Source organism: Podarcis tiliguerta (genome assembly GCF_965153285.1).
Source record: "Podarcis tiliguerta genome assembly, chromosome: 12".
Lineage (NCBI taxonomy): Eukaryota > Metazoa > Chordata > Lepidosauria > Squamata > Lacertidae > Podarcis > Podarcis tiliguerta.
The window spans coordinates 6,201,755-6,224,223 of record NC_139545.1 but is presented as its reverse complement, the minus strand read 5'-3'; the positions used below and the strand labels follow the sequence as shown (position 1 = coordinate 6,224,223).

Here is a 22,469-nt window from a genome sequence, read left to right as displayed (position 1 = left end):
AAGTCCAGTCAAAGGCGACTATGGGGTTGCAGCGCTCATCTCACTTCAGGCCAAGGGAGCCAGCGTTTGTTCACAGACAGCTTTCCAGGTCATGTGGCCAGCAGGACTAAACCGCTTCTGGTGCAACGGAACACCGAGACGGAAACCAGAGCACACTGAAACACCATTTACCTTCCCGCCACAGCAATACCTATTTATCTACTTGCACTGGCGTGCTTTCGAACTGCAAGGTTGACAGGAGCTGGGACAGAGCAACGGGAGCTCACCACCACTGATTGTATTCGAACCGCTGAGCTTATGATTGGCAAGGCCAAGAGCCTCAGTGGTTTAGACCACAGCGCCACCCGCATACCTAGGAGGAGACTGTACCATGTTCTTGAGACTGCACTTACCAAGAAAAGAAAATGATCTCACCCGAAGCAGGAATTATGCTTTGTTATAATGTTATGAAGGTCAGGTTTTACCACAGAGATCCCAACATATGAAGTAGAGGCTAAGTTGTAATTTTGCTCCAACGCTAAAACCAAATTGCACCCACTGCATGGTGTACCAACTGGAACGGACAGAGTGGCTGTGCTGGGAGTTCCTTCACAGCATTATACTGCCTTATTCAGCCCTGTCATCAGGCAGAGGGAAGCAAGTGTCTCAAATAAGACAATGTCAGCTTGTGACCAACCATTAAGCCCCCTGTGTTTCTGTTGGAATGCACTTGAATTTGTTTTAGAGGGGAAGTTCAGGCATCCTTCCCTGAGAACGAGGCTTACTGAAGACACTTGAACCTACTTGATGGGAATTCCTTTGTAACCTGTTTTTAGATATTCCTAGCTAAAGAGACCATGCCTGAACTGAATTTCAGCTTTCACGCAGAAACATGACTCACTCGGTCAGCGAGCAGGCTCCAGCGTCTTTATATAGGCCGCTATATTATAAACAAGCCCATTTTTAAAAGTTACTGAGCTGCGCAGCTCAAGAAGTAAACTGCAAACTGATGCGGATTACAGTGAATTATCGTGAAAGTCACAGCACTGGGAAATGCAGCTGGGACTTTGGGAGACTGGAGAAGGGAGTTCGAAAGGAAATGGCTTGGGTGGTGGCTGTGTGTGAATATGGACACTGCAAGTAGCCAGACTGGAATCCTCCTTTGCACAGAGGGTGTCCTCTTAAACAAAAGCACTTTGGTGAGGTAATAAATGTTTCATCAGGGAAGGGTTATACAATGTGGGGTGTAGCCTCACCAGGTGCTCTGTGTTCTAGGCACTACTGTGTTGCATTTTAAACACATTATTATTATTATTATTATTATTATTATTATTATTATTATTATTATTATATTTTAGTTTTGTATTTCCTCGGCTGTACAAGCTCTGTAAGATGCTGCTCTCCCATCACAAGAGATTAAGCGCCAGCGTGTTAAACTTGTGCTGATTTTGCAAAATCATGCATTTATACAACATGACATCATTAGCAAATTATTCTGCACAAGACACTAAATGGAAGAGACATTTTTTTGCAGCAGCCTCGCAATTCCGAATACAAGCAAAATGATTCCAGGCTGTTGCAGTTCTTTAGACTCAATCAACGCTGTCCTGAAAATTACCATTAATTTTTTAATCTTTCAGCAGGCGCTAAATTGTGATGTTCTGCAATTTTGTATGTCACAATTTTTTAATTTGGGTGGATTTGCTCCCTTGTAGGTTCATGTGTGTTCCTGATATGAAGCACTTACTAAAGACTCTCAACAGCAGTAAGAACATTGCTTTGGTAGACATCTTTAGCTATATCTAAAGGTCCTTCTCAATAATTAAATTTCTGGAAGGATCATTTTTTAAAGTGAGGGAACTCTGATAGGCCAGTGCTTCCACCCATGGCCTGAACTAGCTTGCAAGAAAGTTCTGTTGTCCCTGAAATCATTTTCTCCACATATTTTATTTGCCTCTACGTTAGTAATTGGTGTATGTGTGTGTGTATAATTGCCTTCCGGATTCCAACTGCGCAGAAAGCCTCCATCCCTTGCCAGGCTAGCTTAATAATATCAGTGTGTGTTCTTAATTCTGCCAGCCAGCACATAGATCTATTGATTTCACTGTGAATAAACAGAACGGTTCAATTTTTAACTGTACACACTGAACTTCATCACAGCTATTTACAAAAAAAATGAAATTACTGTATTGGCTATTTTAGCTCCATTAGCCCTTTGGCTGGTCAAGTCTAAACTTCCATTTCAAAGAACTACTGGTGCCAGTGCTTACTTCAAAGATGTGCTCAGAAAGTAGAGCAAATGTCTGATTCCAGTGATAAGAAAGTGTCATATCCATTAGTCTATTCATATCACGTGCATTCAGCTAAATAGACTGAGCTTTCAAAAACAGCACAGAGGCCAGGAACCTTAGCGTCAGAGTCTCTGAAGTGGAAAATCGTACACTTTACACACCTTGATGGAGAAACAAACAGTCACCCTGATCTAGCAAGAAAGATCTGCACATGTAAGTTGTCTTTACCACGTTGCCTATGTGAATGTGCATTTAGATGAGAATATATATAATATATCCATTGAATCTTTTAATGTCTGTGAGGCAGGGCATTCAGTTGTTCTATGACTAGCTGCCCACAGCTGCAGATGGATTGTGGCCTTAATCTTCATTCACTTGTTCATTTTCTGGACTTATACATAGCTCAGTCTCTGGATTTCTGGTGAGATGCGTGGTGCCTGTTTAAAATGCGTATGTATGTTTTATGCTTATATTGAATTGCTAAAATCCAAGTTAGAAGAAATGCAAATCAAATAAATCTTAAAAAGCTGAGACATCACCTTGCCGACCAAGGTCCATATAGTTAAAGCTATGGTTTTCCCAGTAGTGATGTATGGAAGTAAGAGCTGGACCATAAAGAAGGCTGATTGCCGAAGAATTGATGCTTTTGAATTATGGTGCTGGAGGAGACTCTTGAGAATCCCATGGACTGCAAGAAGATCAAACCTATCCATTCTGAAGGAAATCAGTCCTGAGTGCTCACTGGAAGGACAGATCCTGAAGCTGAGGCTCCAATACTTTGGCCACCTCATGAGAAGAGAAGACTCCCTGGGAAAGGGAAAGATGGAGGGCCCAAGGAGAAGGGGATGACAGAGGACGAGATGGTTGGACAGTGTTCTTGAAGCTACTAACATGAGTTTGACCAAACTGCGGGAGGCAGTGGAAGACAGGAGTGCCTGGCGTGCTCTGGTCACGAAGAGTCGGACACAACTAAACAACAACAAATCAAATATGTCCTAAAACTTCAAATCTGGTACAGAATTGATCCTACAAAAGGCTTTGGGGGGGCAGGCATTAGCTTTGTGTTTGTTCCATGTCATTGATTTCTTTCAGATCATGACCCCACCCAGGCTTCACGGTTCAATTGTGCAGATCTTGCCCTAGGTACAATAATTAATTATTAGACATCTGCACTCAGCAGAAAACTATTTAATTGAATACCAGTTGCTGGCAACCACTAGAGGTGGGTTGGAGAAGGGAACAGTGCTGATTTAAATCCTGTTTATGGGTTTTCCATAGGTATCTGCTTGATCAGAACAATATGCTGGACTAGATGGGCTATTGGTCTGATACAGAAGGGCTCTTCTTTGTATGTTAATTCTGCCCATTCCTTTTAAGCTAATTTTTAGGAAAAGGAAAAGAGCTTGAAACTACAAAACACATGCTTTATTGCACTTCAAGATATAAAGGCACAAATACTACAAAATCAACATTTTCAGGTTCTGGATAACGAGAAGAGAGAAATATTTTTAAAAGAAAAACAAAGTGAGGCCAAAGTGTCAATTGACGCAGAGTTAGCAGTGGGCATGTCATGGTGCTATAGAGAGCACAAGTGACATTGGATTTGAATCAGATGTGCGCAAGATCCCACCAGCGTGTGTATGACCCACTTCTGACAAAGTGCCGCTGGTGATGAATTAGGCACGGCAAGTTCTGTAGTAAAGAGGGACAATTATTTTCTCTACTGAGCCAACCACTCCCAGCCTACGTCAAAATAAATGGGAGAGTCTCGAAGGCGCCGCAGGTTTCTTTGTTGTCTTCACTGTTTTGAACCTGATGACTCAATTGCAACAGAAATGCTTAAACAAAGACATTCCTACCCAGTGCTTTGGCCGAGCTCTTTGACAGTTCCCAAACAATTGGTGGTTGGGACTTGGGACAAATGTAATAATTTGGGGTGTGATGTTTCTCCATGTCTGGTTTATAACCGGGTGTTTTTAATTTTATTTTCTAAACAGGGCCAGGCCTAAACAGGGGAAAGTACATTTGGGTGCCTCTATTTCCACCCCCCTCCCCAGATAAGAACATATTGTTGTGCACCATCACAATCTCCAGGCAGCGAGAGACTCCAGGGTACCTGTGCTTACTCATGGTTTGATTTCCTTGAATCAAGGTCAGTGGAGACCACGTGGACTCATGGTTTAAAAATTAAAAAATTGCTACTGTATATACAACACAGAAGTAACAGGGGCCCTGCTCAGATAGGTGGGAACTTTCTGCATTCCCACTTGGGCAGTCAGGCACACGCAGGAGGTATCCTAGGCCGAGGAAATATTGTTTATTGTCAAGCTGCCCTGAAGGGCTGCTATGCAGTTCCAGCCTGTGGGATAACCAGCCTCATAACCAACATGTTTAAGTCTAATTAATGCATGAAGGGGTTAAAACTATAGAGTAAGCTGCCCTGTTAGGCCTAGTTCACCTTGGGAGGGACTAGGCTATCCTCCCTTTGTTTTCTCAATCTACTTGAGAAGCTCAGCATGTGAGGAGGTCTGAGCTGGTTGCTCCAGCTTAACCACTTGGCTCTTACAAGGTTCTCCTGAGTTCCTGTACCAATAATTAAGGTTTAGGAACTTTCCCCACTGTAACTAAACCAAGTTTTACTGCCTCTGCAACTTTTTCTGAATGCTTTCTAAGAAAGCACATGAATCTGACTTTTGGAGCATTTGTAAGTAAAGCATTTTAACTTATCAAAGATGTGGCCTTTTTCTATACTAGGGGAAGAAGGAAGTTTTTGGAATTCACAAGGGCATACTTTAAAGGTCTAACAGCCTACAGTTCCACGCTTCACTTTGCTGCATATTTTGTGATTTTAAATATTTGCTGGGGTTCTCTCACCAAAGAGTACTAGCTCCAGACTTGGATCTTGGCATCCAGGAATTCTCCTTCAATATCTGTTGTTGTTTTTTTGTTGCCATCAACACATCCTTGGACATGTTTACACCCAAAGGGGAAAATAAAATGATCCCACATTCTGTCAGTACTCTGGAATGCACAAGCAGAGATCAGTGGCAGGAAAATGGTGCTCACTCTAGAATTAGCATAAAGCCAGCACCGCAGAGATGTAGAGTACTAAGTCAGTGCCAGCCCCTATCAGTCATGAAGCATGGGCAGAAGAAATCTAATCAATCTAGACTGCAGAGTTTGGAAAGGCCGAAAGAATGATTTGCCCAGTCCCCAAAGATCAGTGCATTGGTATCTGTCTGGTGTAATCAACACAAAACCATCGTCAGTGGATCTCCTTAGACAAATAATGCAAATAAACGTATTTTGTTTTCTTAACAGCTTAAGTACCGGTATGATGTTACTGTATTATGCTAACCATATGCTATATACTACAAAGTAATTTAAAGTATGGTGTAGCATCTCTAAAGACTAACAGGTCTTTGTTTAAATATATATATATATATTAATAAAATTTTTATTAGGTATTTTATGTTTAAATATATTATCACCATGGCTAGGATTCACAACGAAGGGATTACAAAGTTCGTCCTATTCTACTGAAAGAGAGAAAAAGAGAGAGATTTGCCAGTACTACACCACTACAACTACAACAAAACACCTCTTTTCTATTTCAGACAATAAGTGTATGTGTGTGCCTCTCACGAAGATTGCATCATCGGGTCATAAACTATCAAAGCCTCTTTCTTTAGATAATTGAGGCAATGGATGTATACTAATGCAACACAGCAAACCCACTACAAAACAAGAGATGTTGAGAGTTTCTTCCCGTTGCAATTGTCTAGTACAAATTGTTTTGACATTTACATTAAAAAACAAACAAACAAACACACTCTTTGGGGTCAAAACGACCACACTAATCCATTTGGAAGCAGAACACACTGTCAGATTGTAAAAATGTCAGGCAATCACCCATTAGGCCTGGATAACTAATGTGCCCACCAGGAGGATAACGTCATGGGTGACAATTAATGCCAGGAGCCAGCAGCATTGGTCGTGCCAACGGCACTAAAGACTCTGCATTCTTAATAAGACCTTTAAATCTGGATCCAGTTTTGATGCTCAGCTATGATGCACTGCTGCTGTTGTTTTTAATTATGTCCCGTTTCATGTTTTAATATGGTTTTACTATATATATTTTATATATGCCGTGCATCCTGATTCCAGGTGTGTTTATTCTGAAGTCAATCGCTCTGAGTTCTTACTCCCAAACAAGTGTATGCAGGAGTGCATTTTAAAAATATTGCTAACCTGAATCTTTGAAATAATATAATAGAAACAAAACTGTGGGTAGGTGTGCATTTTTATTACTGTAATTCTGCAACTTCATGACTTGATTGCACATCCTTTCTGGAAGGCAATTTGTTTTGAGATCAGTGTACCTTGAGCACTAGCTGCAGTTTCTTAAGACTTTCACTGCGCTTTAGGAGTTATTCCTAACAGATCACGCGAGTTCCCTTGTCAATGCTCAGGACAATGAAAGATGTTCAGGCCAACTACCTTAACAGTATAATATACAATTTGTGAAGGACTGCCGCGCCCAACAATATAGGCCCTTGAAGAAATCCTCAGAGAAACCTCAGAAGAAACAAAGCCCTACATCCTAATTTCAAAATAAATTAATTTGTATATATTGTTAGAGGTTAAAATATAAAGCAAAGAGACACATCTGGTGCATTGTAGAGAATACGTTTGAGAGTTTTGTTCTGCTCTACAGATTCATACTTTTTGAGCGATCCATACCTTTTGCAAAGCAGCAAAGGGGTTACGGACGAGGGAACCCATATACATTATGTGCATTTGATATATTTTTTAATTAAAAAAGGTATTTCAATTTAAATAGTCTGAAACCAAGGCTATACTAGATTTATACTACGGTTAAGCTGGGGGGAAATATATTGATAGGCTTCTTTCAGACCCGCCAAGTGTCCCTATTTTCCAGGAACAGCCCCAGGTTTTGAGAAGCTGTCCCAGTTTCTGATTTGATCCCAGAATGTCCCACTTTTCCTTAGGACACCCTCATTTTCACCAGAGAAATGTTGGAGCCAAGATCAGTAACTATACAACCTATAGAAGACACCATATAGGGAAGTATTGTTGTTTTTTTTAAAAAAAAAATACTTTATTTTGTCTTTTCTATATGTTGGAGGACGCCCAGAGTGGCAGGGGCAACCCAGTCATATAAATATTATTATCATTACTATTACGGAATAGGAGTCCCTGTTTTTTGTTGGAAATCTGTTGGAAGGTATTGTTCTTTCTGGGAAGGACTAGAGTATTGAAATGGCAGGAGATTGGTATGACTGGTGAAGCTGCCACAGATGTTACATAAACATGCTCGCTCCTTGAATTTGACTTCAGAATTTAAGCCCACCCTGTTTGTGTGATCTGAATCGTGGCCGGGTTTAAGATCGTGGCCATAAGATCGCAAAATTCTTCCCACTAGGAACCGCCGTTTGCGTTAGCCGGCGGCCGAAGGCGAAAGGCCCGCGAGGCAGATGCCTGTACGAGAATACCTCGCCCGCCGTAGGCGAGGCGGCTCTTGCGCAGCAGCTCCGACGGCCATCTTTGCTTCGGGCAAGTGGTTCCCTCAGCCTGAAGCCCTTGAAGCCCCATCCTTGTTCAGGATTGAAACAGAAGACCAACAACTGAAACATGAGGCGTGTTGCCGGAGGGGCGGGGAAGGACTTTACAAGCATATACAAAGGTGTCTTTTTGGGAAAAAAGGGGGGAATGCCCGTGACAAAAATGGCGGAAACGGAACCCCCTCGACACCGAAGCGATTGGGTGAGGAAGGGCGGGAGGACGGCGGCGGCGGGCCGCATGAAAAACGGAGGGAGTGGAGGGGAAAGAATTCTCGCGACATCTCACGCGAGGCCGGAAGAGGCTGCGGACGGGGAGCTTGAGCGCAGTCCGCCCGCTCGTTCAGGCCTCCCCTCAGCCCTACGTGTGCGTAGGCGTCGTCGGGCTGCTTGGCGGCTACGCACCGGAGACGGCGTAGGGGCTTTGGAGAATCGGTAGGGCGGCGGCGGCGGCAGTATAGTAGTAATAGCAGCAGCAGCCGCACCGCCGGACGACGGACTGAGGGGGCGGGCAGCTCGCTCCGTGCCGCCGCGGCTGAGGGGGACGAACGCCAGCGAGAGCAGCAGCAGCAGCGCCGCCGCCTCGGAGAGCAGCCATGGGTGAGTCTCTAGCCCGGGCTCCTGAGGGAAGGAGGGATGGCGGCGCCGGGTGGCGCTGAGGGCGGGCGCCTGTGACAGTTGGAGGGGCGATGGCGGCGGCGGCGGGGTCTCCCGGCCCTCCCTGAGGCGCCCCCGCCCGCCCGCCTTTCTTCCGCAGCGGGGAGGAGGAGGAGAAGCCGTGACATGGTGGCCGTGCCTCAAGCTTCCTGCTCGCCCTCTTGGCGGAGACGGGGAAGGTGACGCCTCGCCTGAGCGCGTCCACACCGCCCGCCTCCTCCCGCTCCCCCTCCCCAATCCGGTTCGTGAGGCTTTCATTTTGAAGGGGGGTCCCAGGCCCCGTGCAGCAGGGTGGGGGGGGGCGATGCCCCATAGCCGCCAACTCCCCACGAACTCTCGTTTTTTTTAAAATTTCAATTTCAAATCTCTCTTTTTCTCCTCCCTTCTACGCCTGGAAGCCCCCCCCCCCTCTTTTTTCCATTTATTTTTTACAACGCTTTCCACTCTAGCCTTATGCAGCTCTCTCTATCTTTCTCACCCTTGCAAGAAATGCTGGCTGCAACCTCATTTCTCTCTCTCCCTTTCACACACAAACACCATTTCCTGCGTCTTATTTTACAGCGGACTCCTTTTCTACTGCTCCCCACCCCGCGCTTTTCCTCTTATTCGTTTTTTTTTTTAATGCAGTGAAACGAAAAACGCTTGGGGGGGGAAAGAGCTGCTTTCTCGTTCCCTGCATCATTATCTCCCCCCCCCCCCCACGGCCTCCCCAGTTTAGTCCCCAAATTTCGGATGGATGGAATTTGATGGGAGGAATCGAGGAGCGCTGGAAATATGCATGAGGCGAGCTGGGAGGGACCGGGGGGGAAAAAGAAATCTCAGAACAGGAAAGAAGGAAGGGCAGGAATGAAGGTGTATTAGTCAGAAGTGAATGGGGCTGGACACAGTAATAGCGTGATGCTCCCGGTTTCTGTTAAATGAAAGCAGCTGCAGTGTTGAAAGATGCTTCTTTGGGAGGGAAGCACGTTTTTTTTAAAGACGGAAAGCATGATTTTGCTCCTGTTCTCTGGTCCCACCCTGAAAAAGCAGCTGCACGTGAAGAAGCAGTGTGCATATATCATTATGTCCATGTGGCCATGTTCAAATATTTGAATCTGCTGAAAGTGTGATAAACCTAAGACCTCAGTACTGACACTCTTACTTAGGTGTAAGTTCCTTTGAATTCAACTGCTATATAACTTCTGTATAGAAGTGATTAGGATTACACGGGCGAAAATGTTTGCTTTATTTTGCCATCCTAAAGATGGTTGTTTTTTATACTCTTCTTTTCAAAGATATGTGTAAAAATTTACACGTTAATTTTAAAGAAAAAGATAGCTATTTATTGTAGGACTGAAAAATACTGTTTCCATATTCAAACAGTTGTTTCATGATATAGCGACTAAGTGCTTATTTTTCTTAAACCTAAAGGTGTAATATTTTTACAGGTCTACATCTTTGCTGAGATTTCATCTTTGAGATATTTATGGGGTATTTATAAATAGTTATATCTCAGACCGGTACTTTCAGCAGAAAATCACAATTATACCGTCACCCAAATTGCTGCCGTTGAGGCTATTTGTACAGGTGATGCTTGAGAGATTGTGGCTATCATATCAGCAGTTATGTTACTTCTAAGCACCTAAACAGAAGTGGAATGTGAAACTATGCTTGTTTGGAAGTATTACAGAGTTAAAAGGTGTTTACTCCAAAGTGGATAAGGATTGTCCTCTCAAGTAACTACATTTTGTACAGAGTTGTAGCATGTGCCTTTATGCCAGAATTTTCCATGTAGGCCATGGGAATATAATTGGGGGCTGGGTGGGAGTGGAATGCTTTGAAGGCTATGCAGTTATGACGTGGTAAATTGCTTCAAGTTTTCTTCTTATCTAACTGCATTTTGAGCTATTAAAAGTTAAGCTACGGAAAAGGATTCTCCATGATTGGCTTCAGAAATTCATAATTTCAAGAGTAGCTTTCTGTTACCTGACTTTTAGGGTTGTTCCTAGCTGTAGAAATCACATTTCTTAGTTTGTCCTCTGTAATAAATTTAGAGATGAGATGTTTTCAATGCCTGTTCTTTAGCTTGAAGCTTTGCCTTCAGTGTTGCAAAAGCTGAAAATTCTTAACTTTGTAGACTCAAGATCAGTTACGAAGCAGCTCATCTTAACTCCATGGTTTCTAACAAAGCAAGTTTCCCTGCTGAACTCAGTTAAAAATTAAAACACAAGCGTTGCTTATTATCAGTCAGCTCTGAAAAATAACTGTAGATATGCTTCATCATTTCAGCAAGTTAGCAGGAAATAAACAGGCAGGAAAGCCCTGGGGAATGCTTTGGTATTCTGAAGAATTGGTCATTAATGGCATAGCATCACATCTGCTTTCACATGGCAGCTTTTAAAATCTGGCATACAACTTCATTTGTTCTCAGTTTTCAGTTTGTGTGCTTACACTTTTTCTAGTTGGAAAAAACATGCACAGATATTCCTTGGTGTTAAATATACATTGGGCAGAGTGACCACAAAAGGCCTTATTGTAAAATGTTGCTATCTACAGTGGTGTTGACCTAATACCTAGCTTTTGCTGATCCTGTCCTCTTCAATCCATGCCAAGTCTGGTTAAACCAGACTTTGGTAATTTATTACTGTGTCTTGCATTTACACTCTGCTTGGTGGGGTGCTTCAAGGTTGTTCAGTTGGGTTACATTTACAAATATGAGCTAAGCTTGCAACTCACTTTGTTGTGGTTGCTGTACATATGATTGTCAGACCCTAAATTAATCCAGCTAAATCGTGTGATTACTGGTAGCGTCGTAAATGTGCATACCCATTATGGTGTAAAGACTGTCATGCAGTGGAATATGGGATGTCCTTGAAAAGAAATTGAAATCTTTGGTGGTTTTGGTGCACACCATGAGTTTAGGCACCAGGTGCTTTATTCCTGAGAACTTTGCTGAAGGAGAAGCAGTGCCTATTGAGTAGTTCCAAGTGGCTGAGGCAGCCATATACAAAAGTCCTGCCCTACCTGCAGAACTTCAGTGGCTGGCTGACTATTTCTGGTTGTGGTTTCAGCTGAGCACTAAGAGAAGATCAGAGACACGTGATGGTGTGACTGTATTGGCATATTTCCAAATTTTACATATGGTTCATGCCTTGTCTGATCATGGGAATCTAGGCTTTCATGTCATAGGGAGAGGGAAAAGAAGTGCGGTGTAGTTCAGCTACGACTCTGTTCTGCTTGGACACAGAGTATCGTAACTTAAGGGAGGGGGCTTATGGATGAAGCCTGTAAGGCCCCACTCCTGATTTTCTGCAACATACTCAGTGGGCTAGAAAGCTCTGGTTCTTTTTAGCCAAAGCTGCTTGTTTCATCAAGTATTATACGGTACAGTACAGCTGAAAGTACTGCATGACTTTCAGGGTTGGAAAGATTGTAACCTTGTTGGATTTTAACTAGTATTGTTGGATTTTAACTAACCAGGAGATGCAACTTGAAACATACTTTCCAACCAGAGAAAGACTACTGTAGTAGCTGAGGAGGTACAGCCACTTGCTTGTGAGTGCCCTGGCAGCACATTAAATCTCTGCTAACAGTAAACTTGTGTGTGTGTGTGTAAATAAAATAAAATAAAAAACCCAACCCAGTACCCGTAGCTAATGTAGGCGATATAGTAAAGCCGTAGTAGCATAATGAAATCCAGTTTGAACATCTGGGGTAGCCAGTGTGGTTCCCTCCAGGTGATGTTGAGCTGAAACACCCATCACCTTTTGGCAGTGTGACCAGTGATAATGGATGGTGGGAGCTGTAGTTGCAGTAAGATCTGGAGGGCTTCAGGTTAGGTACGCTGGTATAAGTCATTATGAGGTAGATCTTAGATTATTCCCAGGAAGTCAACAATTTATGACTAGTATTAGGTTACTAGAGGATCAGACCAAGTTCTAAGTTCTTTAAGATGTATGTGCCTTTCAGAACATCTTTGCCAAGAATCACAGAAGATGAAAGCCACGTTGAAGTTGAATGGATGTGTTTAGTAGAGCTCTAAAATGTACTTTTAAGACCACATCCTCTTCTTCAGTTTACCCACAAAGCCAAATAACCCTAGCTTGTTTGAAAATGTTGTGCATTATGCTTGTGATATCTGTTCTTGAAAAAATTGTGTAAAGATGCTGCATGCTAATGTAACCTTGAGGATAGCTTCTAAGTCACTGTGAATAACACTTGGACAGGAGCAAAAAGTTAGTAACTTTCAGCCCCATTGGAGTTTAAATTGTTTTCTCCATGGCTCTGATGCAGTTTTAACTCCTGTCTTGCTAGCACCATGGCTTAAACCAGGGGTCAGCAACCTTTTTCAGTTGTGGGCCGGTCCACCGTCCCTCAGACCATGTGGTGGGCCGGACTATATTTTGGGGAAAAAATAATGAACAAATTCCTGTGCCCCACAAAAACCCAGAGAAGCATTTTAAATAAAAGGACACATTCTACTCATGTAAAATTAGCTGATTGCTGGACTGTCCATGGGATGGATTGAGAAGGTGATTGGGCCGCACCCGGGCCTTAGGTTGCCTACCCCTGGCTTAAGCTGTTCACTTTCATACATGCAGGAAGCCTTTATAACTTCATGCTTGCTTGTTCTAATTAAAACAGTATTTTCTACTTGTTATTTGAATTTGATTATATATTATTTCTGACCAGAAAATTTGATTGCCTAAAGTTGTCATGACATTAGATAATTGACATGTGGGTGGCTCTGTTGACATGTCAAAGTTGGCCTGCAGGTTGAGGGAATATAAAGGACTGCCTACACCAGCTAAAAAAAGATTCCTACTTTTGACTGATCCATATTGTACAAACTTGTTTGTCCTAAATATCTACTTGGATTTTCCTCAGTATTTTAGAGGAAGTGCTTGTTTTATCTAAGACTTCTGCTACAAAATTTCCTGACAGTTTAATTCCCTGTAGTTTAGTCCTTGCAAAAGTCCTTGTTGATATGAACAGAGTTGGACTCTCATCAGCTCCAGCCAGCATCATGGTTAGTGATCAGGAACAATGGAAGCTGTAGTCCAGGCATGTCCAACCAGTAGATTGGTAGATCCCCAGCTAATCCTGGTAGGTCGCGGGACCCTTCTTGATCGTGGGATTAAATAAAGTTTACTGGAAGTTAACAAATAAAAGCTGAAGAACTCTGGGCAATCCTACCCCGAAAAAGCTCAATGACTGGGCTCAAGAACTCTGGGCAATCCTCTGCAAAAAAGCTCAACAACTCTGGGCAGTCCACGCACTCCAGGAATGCTCCTCCTCCCTCCAATGACAATGGGTAGATCACTGCCAGTTTTTTTATACTGGGAGTAGATCACAGTCTCTTGGGAGTTGGATGTGCCTGCATGTAGTCCAACAACATCTGGGGCCATGAGGTTTGTGGTCCCTGATCTAAAATCTGAATTATACTACGAGTCAAGGAGTTTTCTTGAAGTACACTCAGGAGAGGTCAGAATTCTAGCATATGTGTTTAAAAGTTCATTGCATGACAGGATGGTGCCTGCTGTCTTGAAAGCGGTGGTGGTGCGACCACTCCTAAATAAACCTGGATCCCTTGGACTGGAATGCCTGCTACATACCTATCACCCACTTCTTGAGGAAGGTGGTTCCAAGGCAGCTGCAAGCATTCTTGGATAATCAGATTATTTAGATAAATTCCAGTCTAGGTTCAGGCCTAGCCATGGGGCTGAATCTTATTTGGTTGCTCTGATGGATGACATTTTCTGGTCAAGCATGCATCTTTAGCTTCAGCAAGTTTATTGAAAAGTCCTTCTGGATTCAGTGGGATTTGTTCCCTGACAAGTATAGTTAGGATTGTAGTCATAGAAGTCTAACATAACAAGAGTGCTGTTTTTTTCTAATTCAATATAGTTTTTGTGTTTTTCCTGTGCTTGTTGAATTGCATTTCTGATAGGTGTTGCACTGGTAAGTAATTTGCAGACAGAAGATCTGATCAGTGAATCAGAGCAGTAGGTAACCAAGTAATACTGAATTGCATGCCACTGAGTATCCCCCTGTCACCTTTGTTTAATTGACTGGCATTTCTGGCTAAACTCTATGGCCCTCTGTTGAATTGAACATTTAAAAACTTGGATTAGACCCTTTCCTGTAGCATTTTTATTGACTGGTATCTGCTGTATATGTTGAAAAGTTGTTTGTTTGATGTGCATTTGGGCACCTCTTAAGATATAAGCAGATTTTGCCTGATGGTCACTAAGATCAAGGAAAAGGTTTTTGTCTGCTTAGATACAGTTGGGCACCATTTTGAATCAATTTGGTGAACTGAATCTTTCAAAACTGCACTGATTTCAACCACTGATTTTAAAACTGCGTGTTGTTGTTTCTTAAAACTCCTGAAGCACCATGTACAAAGCAGATAATTATTTCATAATACTTAAACAAGACATAAGTAAGTTGTTAACATGTAGTATACAGTACTTCCATTTTTATTCATTTTTAAAATTCTAGTTTTGATGGCAAAAACCCCCACTATTTTTGGTAGTCTCCAGTATCTCAAAGTCTCAAGTAGATTCCAGCATGAGGATCACATGGTAGTTAAAGCAGACTGAATAGTGAAATTGCTTTAATTAATTTTAACTCACTGGAACTTAAAATTGACAAAGATTTTATGCACTGTAGTTAGCTGGAATGACTTATGATATATAGAGAGATTTGCATACAGAAGTCACAATAAACTTTATCTTGCAGTGAGGCTGGAGGCAAAAGTTTCCCACCCCCTGTAGATCACTTTGACAAGTGAGCAGGGCTGTTCACCTGTCACATGACATCAGGTGATTTGACCTCAAAAGAAGATTTGGAAGCACACACTAAGTATTGTCCTCATTGTTCCTTTTCAGTTTTGCTTAACTGCAGTGATTTTCAACCAGCGTGCTGTGGCACCCTGGGGTGCCTTGAATGATGGTCAAGGGTGCTGCAGGCAACACTAGCCTCTGTCCCTCTTTCCTTCCCTCCCTCCTCTTAGGTTCCCTCATGCCTCTGCCTCCCAAAGGCTTGCACAGCTGTTTGTTGCAGCAGCCCTGGCTGCAAGCTTCCCAGGCGAATGATGCCTCTGGGGCTTGCCAGGGGGTGCTGTTTGCCAGGAGTTGAGGTGGCCTCAGAGTAAGCAAGCAAGCGGGCAAGGTAGCCCAGCCAGCAAGTCCGCCGGTCCTTGCTATTGGGAATGGACAGACAAGTGTTAGGCCAGGCAGATAGGCATGCATTGTCCTGGCCTTTCTTGTGCTTGCTGTGTGCAAGGCTTGCCTGGGAGCTGAGTGCTGAAGGGGAGCCTTTCCACCTGGCAGCAGCTACGTCTGCTACTGCTGTCTGCCAAGGTAAGGTGCTGGCCTCACGTTCACCTTTGGCCAGTCTCTGTTAGGCCACTAAGGCTGGGGGCATCCCATTCCCATGCCCCTGTTGCACAGTGTGAGGAGGCACCTCTCTTTGGGGTAGGGGGCAGCTCAGAGACTAGGGGCGGCAGCAGCAGCTGCCCAGAGGACTCCCAAGGAGAGGAGAGAGAATAGGAGGCTGAGGGCACACTCTACAAGGGAGGGTTTTCAAAAAAGGGTGAGAGGCTGCCAGCTCTACAGGTAAGGGATGACATAACTGGGCTCCTGAGCCCCACAGGGGTGCCGCAGAAAGAATGTAGTGACCTAATGTCAGGGTAATGATAGCTGGGCAAACTACCACGTTTACCAAATGGAGAGATCTGGTGGGTTTAGCCTAAGCTTCAGATTTTGCCATCTGAAAGATAAAGTGGAATTCTTCGCTTTTAAGTGGTGTTAATTGTGAGAAGAGATCACCTTTATCTGTAGCTTTGCAGTACAGTGTACAAGTTCGTTTCTCAGTTAAATTCCGGATCTTGGCTTTATATCCATGCCAACCTTTCTGCACATACATATATTGCACAGTACAGTTGCAGCATGTGCATTTAGTAGACATACCGTATTTTTCATCCCATAGGACGCTCCGTCCCATAGGACGCACCTAGTTTTTTTTGAGGGGGGGAAATAAAGGAATTTTTTCCCCTTTATTTCCCTCCCAAAACCAAGTCAGGGAAACCAAACCAGGTCGGGGAACAGCGGTATGGCGGCGCTCCGCCATCCCACTGCCCCCCGAGCTTGTGGGGCTGGCGCTTCTCCCCAGCCCCAGCCTCCAAACCAGGTCGAGGAGCAGCGGGATGGCGGTGCTGCGCCTCCCCGCTGTCCCCCGAGCTTGTGGGGCTGGCCGATGTCTGCCTGAAGCGCGGGGCGCTCTGCTTCAGCGCGCTCCGTGCAGCAGGCTGCTATCCGCAGTGCTCCCCAGGCTGCGGATGTCTGCCCGGCGTGCCGGGCGCTCCTTGCACGCCGGGCGGCAGGCTGCGGATGTCTGCCTGGTGCGCGGGGCGCTCTGCTTCAGGGCGCCCTGCGCGCCGGGCGGCAGGCTGCTATCCGCAGCCGGGATGTCTGCCCGGCGCGAGGGGCGCTCTGCTTCCCCCAGCCCCCAGAACATGCTGCTATTTGCAAGCCTTGCGAGCCCGGTGGCAACTCCCGCGGGCTCCCCAGGCTTGCTGATAGCTTCTTGAAGCCTGGACTGACCCCTCTCACTCTCCAAGCTTCAGCGAAAGCCTGTATTCGCCCCATAGGACGCACACAGATTTCCCCTTCATTTTTGGAGGGGGAAAAGTGCGTCCTATAGGGCGAAAAATACGGTATTGTACAAGGCATGGGAACTTGGCTCTTTTCAGTTGGCTAGTTTTCTTTGATCTAGTTCACATAAACTGACACGATAAGAGACACACAGTGGTCCAAAGAATATCTTAACAGGTTAAGTTGCTGAGCCCGCTGATCTTATATATATTTTTGCCACCTGTATGTCAAGTACTATGTTTAGTTCAGAGCTCAAATTATGAGTGCTTGTGAATCTACCAACCAAAGAGGAACAATTACTTCCCATCTAATGGGAAGACAATGTTTTAACTGGTATCTATTTGCTCATGCTTCTGAGAAGTACTATGCACTAAATTCACAAGTAAATGGGCTTGCTCAGGTGTGTATATGAGTGTGATATGAAGAAATGTCAAAATGTGTGCTGTATTTAAGCATGGAAATTGCATGCATAGTCATACCTCAGAAGTCGAATGGAATCCAGTGCGGAAGTCTGTTCAACTTCCAAAACATTTAGAAACTAAAGTGCAGCCTCTGATTGGTCGCAGGAAGCTCCTGCAGCCAATCGTAAGTCACGGAAGCCCCATCGGATGTTCGGCTTCCAAAAATAGTTTGCAAACCGGAACACTCACTTATGAGTTTGTGGCGTTTGGAAGTCAAAACGTTTGAGAACTAAGCTGTTCTGAAAAACAAGGTACAACTGTATAATTCCAGTAACTTTCTTAGCACAGCTTGATTTAATAGTGAGAAAAGGTTCTTTTAATAAGCACTATATCATGCATTTTAAGCAAGAGATAATAAACTGTAATCCTAACCAGTGTAAACACTAGGATTAGTTGTAAATATATCTTAATGGATATATTGTATTTTAATATTCTGTTGGAAGCTTCCCAGAGTGGCTGGGGAAACCCAGCCGATGGGCAGGGTATACATAATAAATTATTATTATTATTATTATTATTATTATAGCAACCAATAAACAGCTAGTATTGCTTGGAAATGTCTGAAGTACAAATGGGACCCTTTATTCAGTGATGTGACCTTTTTTTTTACACATTTTGGTAAAGGTAGAATACTTGTGCAGAAAAAAATGTATAGAAACCAATCCTAAGTACAATCAGCAACCACTTCACACTGTGGTTCTGTTCCCGTCCCCTGCATGCGTTTCTGTAGCGTGTATAAGTGCATTACGTCCCACCTCTGTTTCACCCTTTTAGTGACGTGTTTTGTGATGTTTTCAGTTAGAAGAGGTTCATGTGCAGAGCAGCATGGCTACACTGGAGGCTCCTGATCAGTTTTAGAAACTCAGCTGTGTAAGCTTATTGCCAAATGGCACCTTAAACCTAGATTATGGTCACCACTCTGGAATACCTGACATGGCAGCTGGGGGAAGGAAGACGTTCCCTGGCCAAACTCGTTTCCTGGCTGGAGTGAGCCAATAAAACTCTGTGTGCAGTTTTGCTGTGGATTATGCATACTAAAATACCCACAAACACACACACTACTTCTCTGCTCATTGCTTTAAGGGAAAGTGTTGCTGGAAGGATTTAGAAAACTACTTCTGATAAAGAAAATAAGCTTTGAAGGTTTATATGACAGCAACTTAATAACTATAGTAATGTCTATTTCAAGTTGCTACGCAACTTCAGCTTTGTTCTAGCACTTACCTTTCCTTCTTTCAGAACATCTGCTTAATGTGAAGTTGAGGGAAGGATGAATATAGAGAATTATTGGTCTCTTTTTCATTAGAGCGGTTGTTAAAGGTCTTTGCTTCTGTATTTTGTACTGTTTTGCCTTCCACTAATGTTGCAAGTTCTCTGCTTCCTGTTTTTGCATAGATTTTCTTAATTGATTTGCATGTTGTGCAGTGGAAGAGCATAGACATTTATGGTTCATTGATGATTCAATGATCAGTTTGGGAGTGCATGTTTGTGAGACAACTTGGCCAGAGCAGAAATGATGTAAATTGCTTTAGCAAACTCAGCAAGTGAAATTTTGGAGATCTGTAGAATCATCTAAAAATGTACACCGTGCTAACAGAACATTAAAGATGAACAAAGTGCAACTTTATTCCTTCCTTTTCCTGATTTAGTTTGGTTTTGATTTTAATAAACCTCGGGTAACAGTGGGGGCAAGTACTACCCTTTCTCTATTGAATGAAGATTTTTGAAGCAATTAAATGAAAAACTAAATACAGGAGCAACAAGCAACTACTCACTAACTCAATGCAGACGATACATCTAATTCCTGGTCAGCAGTAAGTCTCTGTCAGAGGACAAAATAGAGATTGAAGGGGAACGAGTCAAGAACCTCATCTTCTCTCCCTCCTGAAGGTTCCATTGTCACCTCTGGACCTTCCATACCTTTTACATCCTGCACTGGATTTGTCCTAGCAGTTGCTGGTTTGTAATTCAAATAACAAAGAAAGTTGTTTGTTTTATGTTCCTATTTTTAGAGAAAAAATTTCTTGACTTGAGATGTGCTTTTCAAGGCTGAATAAATCCCAAGAAACTGATTAACTGGACTTCTAGGAATTTGAACTAGTTTCCAAGTCCTGATAGCATTGAAAAGTCTAATTTTCTGCAGTAAACTAGAGGTTTGCTAGCATAGTGACTAATTTCAACTAAGACTACAGTGTTATATTGGCTTTCCTGCAAGCAAACCCCATTGAACTCAATGGGACTTATAAGTAGACATAGCACTGTGTTCTGAAGCATTGTTTTGGAATAATTTATTTTGCAACTTCTTAGTCCCAAGAGGGGTATGGTAGGCTTCATAGTAAGCATGTCCTTGAAAAGAATAAATTGTAGTTTATTTTTATTCAAATAATCAAGGTTAATATCTAGTGATGAGGGATGTAAATTTAATGCAAGAAAAAAAATCAACAACTGAATTGATACAGTACTAGTCAAATGACTATTCCTAGGAAATACACAAACAAATCAGCATGTTAATAGTTTTCAACACCCCTTTCAAATTAAAATCTAAATAACATATCAAGCTGTCATGTCGTAAAGTATTCAATAATTTCCAAGTGAATCTTTGAATCAGTGTGGAAATGTTTCATTCCAACCAAGTGCACTCTGATTTTGTTCCCTGATGTAAACTAACTTAGTTTGAGTCCAACCATTGTAAATGGATATGGTAGGTTAAATCTTGGTTGATTTTAAATTTAAGAAAATAGAAAACTTTCCAGAAAACTCACACCACTGTTCATATCCCTGTACCACCTAAATTGCATGAGTCATGCTGGGAGGAAGGGGATTAGGAGTTGAAAGTATAGTTGAGGCTGTCACACAGGAACTTGCCATACCTACACCATGTAATCTTCACTGGCCTCTGAAATCACCCATTGAGGCCCTATTTGCATGCCTGCTGGTGGGTTTGGTCAGGCTGCTGGGAACATGAGAATGTGGCCTTTTGTGTTGTGGCTCCTCTCCTGTTGATCACTCTCCTCTATGTTTGACCCCATGTATTTTCAGTCTGCCTTCAGTTAGATAGCCAGTTGGGGTTTAAATTGACTTTTTTATTAATACAAGATTTTTTACATGGCTAATTTGTATGTAGTTTTAATGACTGAGTTGATGATGATTTATTTTTATTGTCAATTGCTGTTTGCATCTCATGATAAGGCATAATCAGTGTGATCAAAAGTGTCCTGCTTTGCTTCCTCGGTGCTTCTGGGGCCACAAGCCATGTCCAAACCTGAACTCATGGTTTCCCCCAAAGAAACTATCATCATTAAGCCAAGAACAAACCTTGGTTAGCACTTGGTTGTTTGGGGATAACTGGTTTGATACCATAAGTCAAAGTTTGTGATTTGTTGCTCCCAGACTAGGCAGGAGTGGGGAAGGAGCTACGGTGGTTCATGCTGCTTGTTTGTGTTAAGACGTAATTCAGCCATCATTCTAGTTTTGAAGTGATGTGTGATTTAGTCAGATAGTTACTTCAGATTGGAAGATCTCAACAGAAATCACAAGAAGCCTTGTGACCAATTGAGGAAGGCCTTAGGACTTTCAGAAGTAGACCATTTTGTTGGTTGTCTAGGCAACCAACTGATCTGCTTTTTCAGTCACTTTGGGAAACGTTGGACTTGACTTTAGGCAAGATGACAACATTTTAACTCTGCAAGCTAGGTTTCCTAATTTCCAGTTGTAGCAGCTAACTTTTTTTGCTCGCTGCAATTCGTTGCACAAATGATAGAACTGTTAGTAACTTGGCAGGTGTTTCTTTTATAGTTTGGAAAATTGAAATAAAAATACTGTTCCACCTTCCTGGTCTTAATTTGCTGCCGCTGCTGTAGAATTTTTAAGCTGGTGAAGGCTTTATGACTATGGACCAGTTACATGTGCATAAACAGCATACTTCAGGTGCTGCACATATGGAGAAATTGAGAGTTCTGTAAACATAGGATCTCTGTTGCTGAGGTGTACAAGCATTTTGTCCCAAGTTCACAGCTGAAGCACAGGCTTGGAGAGATGGATGGACATATATGCTCACTCACTCATTCTAAAATGCATATGAAATGTGTTATTTCCTTAAGCTTGATGTAGACTTACGTAGTGAGAGGAAAAGGATAAATGTTGGTCCAACTACCTAGAAGATGCTTGTGGCATCCCTTTGACCACTATATGTGGAGGTAGTGTGCTGCAAACCAAGTAGCTGGCTAATATAGGGCCATTCAGAAGCAGCATATTTAAGAAGTTCTCCGTTTGGGCTTTATTGTGGGCTTATATTAACTAAGTTCTCCATTTGGGCTTTATTGTGGGAAAAGCTTGGCAGCCAAACACAAGGGCTATGTGTAGGAGTCAATAGATGGAAAGGGTTGAATGAGTTGCCAGTAGAGGATGCAGTTTGACTTGCTTGTCAGATAATTCAAGGGTTTACGAGACTGGTACAGGGTTATGTATATTCATCTGTCATCATATTTATGATCTTCTCATAATGTGCAGGTTGTTCTTTCAATCTGTTTCCATGTTTAATTTTTAAGGCAAATTATTACTGTTATGGGATTCTTCATACTGCACTTTTATGTTTAAGGAACCGAACTATTCAAAATGTACGTATTACATTGTATGTTACCATGATCATACTAGTGAAACAAAGTATTAGAAAGTTCACAAGGATTTTCCCATGAATAGCATACAAAATCATCTGGAGCATCACAGAAAGCTATGATAGCTATAACATTGACTGTTTGTCTTTGCCCTGCAGCTGTTTGATCTTACCAAACCCTTTATTGTTTTTTCTTATTTATTAAAAACACTGCTCATATTGGGGAGCTGTACAAGAATATTAAAATG

At 42.7% G+C, this 22,469-nt stretch overlaps 2 protein-coding genes across 3 annotated transcripts in view; both read left to right on the top strand.

The window, feature by feature from the left end:
• ANLN (anillin, actin binding protein) overlaps nt 1-22,469 on the top strand; it is a 495,425-nt gene that overhangs the window by 205,534 nt on the left and 267,422 nt on the right. The window lies entirely within an intron of this gene.
• The window catches only part of SEPTIN7 (septin 7), a 55,332-nt gene continuing 40,918 nt past the window's right edge, over nt 8,056-22,469 (top strand). For both annotated transcript variants that reach the window (XM_083407103.1, XM_083407102.1), the window contains exon 1: nt 8,056-8,452. The gene's annotated coding sequence lies outside the window, so the exon portion shown is untranslated. The remainder of the gene's footprint in view (nt 8,453-22,469) is intronic.